The sequence below is a fragment of the Ictidomys tridecemlineatus genome, chromosome 3 (assembly GCF_052094955.1).
Source record: "Ictidomys tridecemlineatus isolate mIctTri1 chromosome 3, mIctTri1.hap1, whole genome shotgun sequence".
Classification (NCBI taxonomy): domain Eukaryota; kingdom Metazoa; phylum Chordata; class Mammalia; order Rodentia; family Sciuridae; genus Ictidomys; species Ictidomys tridecemlineatus.
The window spans coordinates 80,045,434-80,055,310 of record NC_135479.1 but is presented as its reverse complement, the minus strand read 5'-3'; the positions used below and the strand labels follow the sequence as shown (position 1 = coordinate 80,055,310).

Genomic DNA, 9,877 nt, shown 5'->3' with positions numbered 1-9,877 from the left:
TCCTATTCTTTGGAGAGAACTAGGAGAGTTGGTGGGAAGAAGAGAGATTTGACAAAATGTAAAAGGTAATCATGTAGCTTAGAAGATAAGGAAAGGCATCATTCACCTTAGATAGGTTTTCAAAGAACTTACTTAATGTTTCTTAATTGTTATTTTTTCCTATAACTTTCTTACAGTTTTTATTATATCCCTAAGAACTGAGTCATTATGATTCCAATTTTCTATGAATGAAATATAAAAATGATCTTCTGCCTTGCCCCTGAAGAATGTCTCCCTACATCTATTTCCGCTCTTTTTTTGTGGTGTTATTTTGCTCAGTGATAGACATTTGGCTAAACAATATACTACATTATCACAGAGAATATCACTAATATTGGGAGATATACTAAGTATAGCCTTATGATTTCTCTGTAGTATCCTATTATATATTCAATTTATATTGTATGAGTTTCTTACATCATTTTTTTGCTTGAGCAAAATGTGTTATTGCAAATTAACTATAAATGACAAATCAGTAGCTTAATATTTTATTGAATAGATTATTATAATTTGCTTTACCATTTCCTATTATAGAACTTCTAGATTGTTTCCAGTGTGTTGTTAATCTAAATGATGTGAGAGCATATTTGTGGATATTGTGTGGAAAGAATTTAAACCTAATCTCACTCTGGAATTTTAAGGAATGTAATAAATGCATATAATTATCCTCTTTTCCCCCTGTACCAAGGTAGTGTTCATACTATTTACACTGAATAATAATCCTGGAGTTCTTTCATATTTGTGCAAAGAAAGTTTGTTTATTATTCTTAGAAGAGTTCCATTATGTGGACATACCACAGTATATTTCAACAGTCTCCTACTCGCGGGCACTGTCTAATGCCTAGTTCAGTGCAAATATTAACAGTACCACTGCAATGAATAGTCTGCATCTGCTGCTTCACATGCTTACAGGATAAATCATAAAAGTTGGAATGATGGGCTAAAGATTGACTCAGTCTAAAATTTTGAAGAATATTTCTAAATTGTGCTTCATAGGAATTATTACTTTGGTCTCCCAACAATAATTTCCCTAAAATATGGCCTACAGAATATATTTTACCTTCTGCTTTCTAAATAACTCACAACAAATTCAGTACCCTTTACCATTCCCTTACCAGCCATGTGTGAAGTACTGGACAGTAAACAGCTGTTGAATATTAACTTTGCCAGTTAATAGGTAAATAGTATTCCATTAGTGCATTCTTCTGCATTTATTTAATTAATGATAAATTAATAATCTGTTTACATTTTATTTCTTCCTTTTGAAGATCTATTCTTTGTTAACCTGTACACTGATTTTCAGTTGTTATTTATATTCCAAGGATTATAATATCATAGTATTAGCTATTATAAATATTTTGTCATAAATGTGAAATATTTTTCCTTTTTTGATTTTTTTATAACCAAAGGTAAATTTATTTTTTCACATTTTTATTGATGCATTATACTTATGCATACTCATGAAATTTATTGTTACACACTCATGATGCACATAATATAACAATATAACAATATAATTCTCTAGCACTTCCTCTCTTCCTCTCCATCTTCCTTGATCCAGTTCCTCTATTGATTTCCCTTTGATTTTTAGGAGAACCACCCCAAACTTTGTTTTCATTTTTCTTTTATAGCTTCTACATATGAGAGAAAACATATGACCCTTAATCTTCTGAGTTTAACTTATTTTTCTAAACATGATGGTCTCTAGTTCCATCCATATTCCTCCAAATGACGTAATTTCATTTTTCTTTATGGCTGATATATGTGTACATATATTACATTTTCTTTATCCATTCATCCATTGATAGACACCTAGGCTGGTTCCATAGTTTGATTATTATGAATTGTGCTGCTATAAAGATGGATATGCATATATCACTGCAATAAGATTACTTTAATTCTTCGGGGTAAATACTGAGAAGTGGTATAGTTGGGTCATATGTGGTTCCATGCCTCATCTTTTGAAGAGCCTCCATGTTGATTTCTAGGGTGATTGTACTAATTAACAGTCTCACCAACAGTGGAAAAGCTTCCTGTTTCCCCACATTATAATCCTTTCCAGCATTTATAATTATTTGTATTCTTGATGACTGCCATTCTGACTGGTATGAGATAAAATCTCAATGTAGTTTTTATTTGCACTTCCCTAATTGCTAATGATGTTGAACATTTTTTTCTTGTATTTGTTGGCCATTTGTATTTCTTCTTTTGAAAAGTGTCTGTTTAATTCATTTGCCCATTTATTAATTTTATTTGTTGAAAAGTTTTTGAACTCTTTATGTATTCTAGATGTTTTTTCTAGTTCTGTGAAGAATGTCATTTGTATTTTGATGGGGATTACAACACATCTATATATTCCTTTTGGTAGTATGGCCATTTTAACAGTATTAGTTCTGCCTTTCCAGGAACATGGGAGGTCTTTCCATCTTCTGGGGTCTTTCAAATTTCTTTCCTTAATGATCAAATCATTTTTATTTTAGAGCTCTTTCACCTCCTTGGTTAAATTTATTCCTAGGTTGTATTTTGTTGTTGTTTGAGGCTATTGTGTATGGAATTATTTTTCCTGATTTCTTTTTCAGCAAATTAATTATTGTTATATAGGAAAACTATTGATTTTTATATGTTGATTTTGTAACCTTCTACTTTTCCAAATGTGTTTATTATTAGTTCTAACAGTCTTTTGGTAGAGGTTTTTTTTTTTTCTTGGATCTTCTAGATATAGAATTATATCATCTGCAAACAGTGATAATTTGTCTTCCTTTCCTTTTTTACCTCTTTTATTTCCTTCTTGCCTAATAGCCCTGGCTAGACTTTCTAGCACTGAATTAAATAGGAGTGATAAGAATGGACATCCTTGACTTGTGCCAGATTTTAAAGGAAATGCTTTCAGATTTTCCCCATTTGCTATGAGGTTGGCTTTGGGTTTTTCATATGTAGCCTTTATGTTGTTGAGGGAGGTTCCTTCTATCCCTAGTTTCTTCAGTGTTTTTATCATGAATGGGTGCTAAATTTTGTCAAAGGCCTTCTGTACATCTGTTGAGATTACTGAGTGATTTTTGTCCTTAATTCTGTTAATGTGATAAATTTTATTTATTGATCTTTATATATTAAATCATCCTTGCATCTCTGGGCTAAAACCAACTTGATCCTGGTATATAATCTTTTACATATGTTTTTTAATATAATTTACTAATACTGTATTCTTTCTCATCTACGTTCATAAGGGATATTGGTTTGTAGTTTTCTTTCCTTGATGTGTCCTGGTTTTGATATGAGTGTGATACTGGCTTCAGAGAGTGAATGGAAGTGTTCTATTCCTTTCTAGTTCATGGAATAATTTGAGGAGAATTGGCATTTGTTCTTTTTTAAAGGTTTGGTAGAATTCAGCTGAAAATCCATCTTGTTCTGGGCTTTTTCTTTGTTGAAAGGCTTTTTACTACTGCTTGTATATCATTACAAGCCATTGGTCTGTTTAGATTTTCTTTCCTTTTTTTTTTAAATTTTATTTATCCAGGGTTCTTCATGTGCTGTGCACTCTTAGCCCAGCCAAGGCCCAAAGGATGTCATCACCCACATTTCTTTCTTTCATGCGGTGCTAGGGACCAAACCCAGGATCTTGTGACTATCTTTCCATTTCTTCTTGGGCTGTGTACTGATAGCAAGATCAAAGGCTGAGGGTTGTTAACCCTTTCCTTTTTTAGTGTTGCTCACCAAGATGACAGTTGGAATGCCTAAAACTGAAGCTGGTTCAAATTATTCTCAGCTTCTCTGAGAAGGAATGGAATGGGAAGTAATGTCAGTTGGAGTTTTGTCTATACAGACTCAGATGGATACACTCCCAGGTTTGGGCTGCTTCGGACTTTTATGAGTCGAGTTCCAGCAGGTGAGGCTTAGGTCTAATTAGGCCTTTGCTGAGTGGCTTCTGCTCTGGAAAGATTAGATCAATACACCCCTAGGGTCTGGCAGTTGCTGATCTCTGCTGAGAATCTAGATCTAGAAGCCTCCCAAGGATTCCACTTGGGGAGCAGGGAAGCCAATCCTTCACCCCTCTGCTGCCCATAAACACACTTTTTCCAGGCTCCCCAGCTTAGTTCTTAAGTGTGTTCACACTGTTCGGATTCACAACCCACTTCAGCTGGTCAGGTGAGCCGCCAGACTCAAAGTAGGAAGCAGTTAGGCTCTCCTTTGTTTTTGCGACTTGAATCCCCCTGGGTAAAATACTCTGTGCCTGTTTCACTCCAGTTCTTCTAAGTATGTCCTAGGCTACATGGAAGGAGCTTTCCAGGACAGTGTAGCTGTGTTTGCTCAGATCTTCTGGCTCCCACAGCAGTAGCTGCAGTGTGGCCACTCCCACCTCAACTCTCCACAGTTTACAGTTGGGAAACCCAAGGCACTTTTCAAGCACCAGTGCAGCCTCTGGATGGCTAAGGGCAGCCCACTTTTCTGATCTCAGGTTTTTCCATACAAAATCTGTCTGTTGTGTTCTGAACCAGTACTGCTACCACAGCTGCCACTACCAGCTTGGCTCCAACACAGTCTTTCTTCTTTGTTCAAAGTACCCAAATTTCTGAGTCTCTAATGTCAGATCAGGCGGGGGGAGGCTTTATTGAGATATCACTCCAGGGCGGAACTCGATCAGACCCACAGAGAGGACAGGGGAAGGGTCTGAGGAGAAACCTCGTGGAAGCTCGACCGGACTGGACTTTTATGGGGCTTACAGCAGGAAGGGAAGGGCTTGGGACAGGAAAAGGTGTTTCTAGGGTCCCTTGCCCCCTTGAAGTTGATCAGGGGAGTTGGCTGAACTCCAGGATTGACCAGGGAGTCCTGCTGATTGACAGGCGTTAGTCAGGAGATCTGGCTGATTGACAGGCATTTCCACCGGGCATCTGATTGATGTTCTTTTCCGACTTGGGCTGCTTTGTTCTAAGTTGCCACTAAGTCACCACCTAGTCGCCTCCACCGACCTAACATCTGAGACACTCTAACTGTCCAGTATTGATTTCACTAATTGAGCCCCTCTTTCACCTACCTTGCAGAGAAGTAGTATTCCTGCTGCTTGAATCCTGAGCCACCGAGCAACTAGGAATGTCGTCTTCTCTAGTCTGCCATCTTGAATCTCCTTGTTTTTTAATGTACAACAGTTTTATATAGGCAAACCAATTGATCTTTTCCTTTTGTTTTCATTTATAGTTTTAAAGCTTAAACTTCTTTCCCATCTAGAGATATAAATATTAGATTTTTTCTACCAATTTTTATGGCTTAAATTATTTAAAATTTTTATTTTTAATATTTTTTTAGAGAGAGAGAGACGGAATTTTTTAATATTTATTTTTCAGTTTTTGGCGGACACAACATCTTTGTTTGTATATGGTGCTGAGGATCAAACCCGGGCTGCACGCATGCCAGGCAAGGCATGCTTGAACCACATCCCCAGTCCCGATTTAAAATTTTTAAAAGTTTCAACTCTCTTGGGAATTTTTTTCCTCTAACCATAATTTGTAATTTAGCAGTAAGAGCAGCAGCATGTAACATTGAATACTTAATATTTAGATGGATTCAGTGAATGTCAAATGGTATTTCCCCAACAAATGAGATTGTTTTTTCCTTAACCTTGGGATTGCTTTCAAGTGATTTTATTGTAAAAATGTTTATTTATTTATTTTACAGTGAATTTTTATTATTAGACCTAGACCTAAATCAATTTTTTTTAACCTCAGAAATTCAATGTTGGTAGAAGAAATAGCCCTGAGACTGTGTATGACTAATTTTATATTATGTAATTTTTATATTATTTAGTAATTATTTCAGACCACACTATACATGACACTCATGGTTTTTTTCCCCCTCCACTTTTCGTCTTTCCTTTTGTTAGAAAATTATTTTTAAGCGCCTAAGAAGTTAAAAAAAATCATCAGTAAATATCAGGGAGATATAATTTTCAATTTGACTTAATCCTGGCACTTGAACAGTCTTGAAATACCAGAAAGTCTGGATTTAAAACAAAAATATTTTATCTATGCCATCTGTTTTCATTCATGAAGGCCTGTAACAGCAAATATGTTGAAATGTTCTCTGGATTATTCATATTTCCCCTAATATATTTTGTTTCTGACTTTTTGAATCCTGCTTGTTAACTAAAGTAATCATTATCTTCAATAGAAGGATGTTTCAGTTGCTGCACCTGCCAAATTCTGCTTGTAGCTAAGAGGAGATGATATATTTATATTCTGACACAATTAAGTAAAAATATTTTTAATTTTATAAACCATGCATTCATCCTTACTTCCTCTACTTAATGTTTGCAAAAAAGAGAACCAGGTTGGATGTTTAATTTTTTAGAATCTGAATCACTCTTCATGTTTAAGCAAGCCAACAATTAAAGAATCATTTGCCTTGTTTTTTAAGTTTCTTCAGACTTTACATACTATTTGAAATCTGTTGGGCTTATACAAAGATGTGACAACAAGTTCTTCAAAATAGAAAGAACAAGGCAATAATAACATTAGGAAATATCAGGAAATTATATATTCTGAGTATTAGAAAAAGAGGGCTTTGGACAAGAGTTCAAAAGAATTATAGAGATTTTACTTCTGTGTTTCAGCTTCTGGTTATCTAGAATTAATGAGACCTTAAAAGATTTATCCAAAAAGTCCTTGATTGCCAGGATGAAAAGTAGAAAAAGAAAAGATCGCAAATGAAAATTAACCCAAAGTCATGTCATCATGTCCTAATCTGATTTTCAGAAGTATGCCCAGCAAGGAGACAGTGCAGTATGTGGGACTCAACCTTTCAGCCACTGGCCATGGGTTCCTACAAGTAAAACCTCAAATTCAGCCCCAAGTTAAAAAAAAATTATATATATTTGCAAAATTATATATATTAAATTTATATATAATTTTGTAATTATATATAATTATATTATTTATATAAATTTAAATTTATATATATTAAATTATATATAAATTTAAATTTATATATATTAAATTATATATAAATTTAAATTTATATATATTAAATTATATATAAATTTAAATTAAAAGTAAGCCACTCTATAAAAGATTTCTTCCTCTCTAACTAAAGCTTAATTATATATTATTACGCAACTAGAGCCAATTATGGGTAAAATAAATTTCCCCCAGCTGAGCATTTTCAGATAATGAGTCTTAGCTAAAATCAACAATGAAAGAGAGGAGCAGGTTGCCATTATAAAGAAGAACAAATTCTAGAAATTCTAAAACTGTTATTTCCTATTATCTCTGTCGGTTAGTTTTCTATCACTATAACAAAATACCTGAAATAATTAACTTACAAAGAGGAAAGATTTCTTTTTGCTCATGGTTTTAGAAGTTCCAGTCCATGATCAGGTGGACCTATTGCTTTTAAGTCCTTGGTGCAGGAACTTAATAGCAATGGTGGGAAGTGTGTGATGGAGCCAATGCTTACCTCATGGCCAGGGAGCAAAAGAGGAAGAAAACGGGACTTTGGTACCACAGACTCTTTGAGGACACACTCCCAATGAAATAAGGACCTTCTCCTCGGCCTTATCTCTTAAAGGGTCTATCACCACTCAGTAGTGCCACCAAGGGACAAAGCTTATAACACATGGGCCTTTCGGGGACATTCAACATGCAAACTACAATACTGATTAATATAAAGTGTGTTTAACCTGAATGAAGGGCCTTTGTTGTCTAATGTCAGTGCACCTACTTGCACACTTTTTGAAGCAAAGTCTTCTATTTGACTATTATAATTTTCTTACTTGTATTTATGAAAATGCTTGCAAATTTCTTTTAATAAAAAATATTCCTTTTCATTATGATAATTTTGTATTTTACTTCATTTAATTTACTAATTATTGGATTTAATAATAAGATTATATCACAAATGGCCAGAAGTGTAGAATTTTTTTCCCTCTTTCTCACGTATACTATGAACAAAACTATACTATAAGTCAAGTATTTATGAAAAAATAAGACAAATTTGCCTAGCTCATTTGTTATCTGATTACAGTGTGACATATTCTGACTAATTTTTTAATGTTTATTTGTTTTTTTAGTTGCAGTTGGACACAATATCTTCATTTATTTTTATGTGGTGTTGAGGATTGAACCCAGGGCCTTGCACGTGCTAGGCCACAACCCCAGCCTGACTAATTTTATTTTTTATATTTCCTTTTTCAGTAAATTAAGACCTCTCCCTTTCTAGTAATAGATAAAAATCACATATATGTACATATGATTTCATATTCATACAATTCTGATGGCTATGCCTGTAAGGAAAGCAAATCTTGTCAATCAATCTTAAAATCAGTTTAGGTGTCTCCTTATTCTATCAATAGCCTGGGAGTGAGCAGAGTCACCCATTTAAGGCACACTGCCTTCTTGCCCTTCCCTCCTTTTCCCAAGTGAAATTCTTTTTTTAAAATATTTTTTTAGTTGTTGATAAACCTTTATTGTATTTGTTTATATGTGGTGCTGAGAATCAAACCCAGTGCCTCACACATGCCAGGCAAGTGCACTACCACTGAGCCCCAGCCCAAGTGAAATCTATTTTAAGTGGATTTTTTTAGATCAATTTAAGTGTTTTATCAAGCACAATATGCCCGTAGGATTTCTGAAATTGTGTTTAATCACAGAGAAGTGGGGAAATACCCATCGTTTGCAGAAAATTACTCCTCTTTAACCTGTATGTGAAATGTTCGGATTAAAAGAAAATTAGGAATAGAAAACGTTGTAGTTCACTCAGCAAGCCTCTCCTTCTCCTAATTGGGATCTACTGATTAAATTGCAAAAGTAGTAGGCTAATTTTTTTCTTTAATATATTTAAAGAATTATTATTATCCAATTAGAAATGGTAACAAATGAGACTAAGAGCATGCTATTTCCTGTGCTTCCACATACCTGTATTATGCCCTGGAGAACATTAATAGTAGTTTTCTCATTTCCACTATAATTCTAAGTAAAATGCTCTTTTCTCACTCCTAATACATTCATTTTAAACATTATAATTGGCACTTCAATTTGAATAGTGACAGTTTTAGGTCATTTGTATTGTAACTGTCTTCCTTTTCCTAATGTAGATATTTATTAGGATTTAAATTGTTTTTAGATTTTAATCTTTAAATCTCTTTCTGCATTCTCATTTGACAGAATCTCTTCAAGCTCCACTTTATAATATAAGGATATGATTCTTTTTTTTAACCCCTTTCTCTTCATTTTATCCCTTCCTTTCTTTTTGTATATCAGCTACAGCTTCTACTTTTACAGTGTTAAGATGACTAATATTTATATTCTGTCTTGTAACAAATCATGGTTGACCACAGGATGACTCTAAACTTTAAAAACCAATACATAAGGCTTAACTTATAAGGCTATGCAAGTATTGTGTTAGAGTTTTGTGTCTTTCCATAACTGATACATTATAAATTACCTGGCCAGTCTAGGGAGTGATTCTAGCATCGAGGACAATTAGACTAGCTTTTCTTATATTTTGTGTATTACTTAAATTTCTCACATGTTACATTTCATTTTATGTTTGAACCACATTAATTCTTTGAACTTTCTTTTCTGGAAGCTCTCTTTTGTAGAAGTTAGTCTTTTCCATCCTGGACTGACTATTCTTTAGACATAGTTTAGGGCAGTAATCCTGGGGTTTTCATGAATTACTTTACTGGACTGTTAGGATATTAGGGCTTCTTTTTTTTCTTGATTTACTCCCTTATTTTGCCTGAGTTAGTTCTTAACTCTGTGGGGAAAATAATTCTCATCTCTTGCATGAGTAAATGTGTTTTTAGTCTGCCTTCATCAAAATTGATAGTTTGGATAGGTATAGAATTCTA

At 33.9% G+C, this 9,877-nt stretch overlaps 1 protein-coding gene across 3 annotated transcripts in view; it reads left to right on the top strand.

Moving 5' to 3' along the window:
- Acad11 (acyl-CoA dehydrogenase family member 11) overlaps positions 1-9,877 on the top strand; it is an 82,384-nt gene that overhangs the window by 47,112 nt on the left and 25,395 nt on the right. The gene's annotated exons all lie outside the window — the stretch shown is intronic.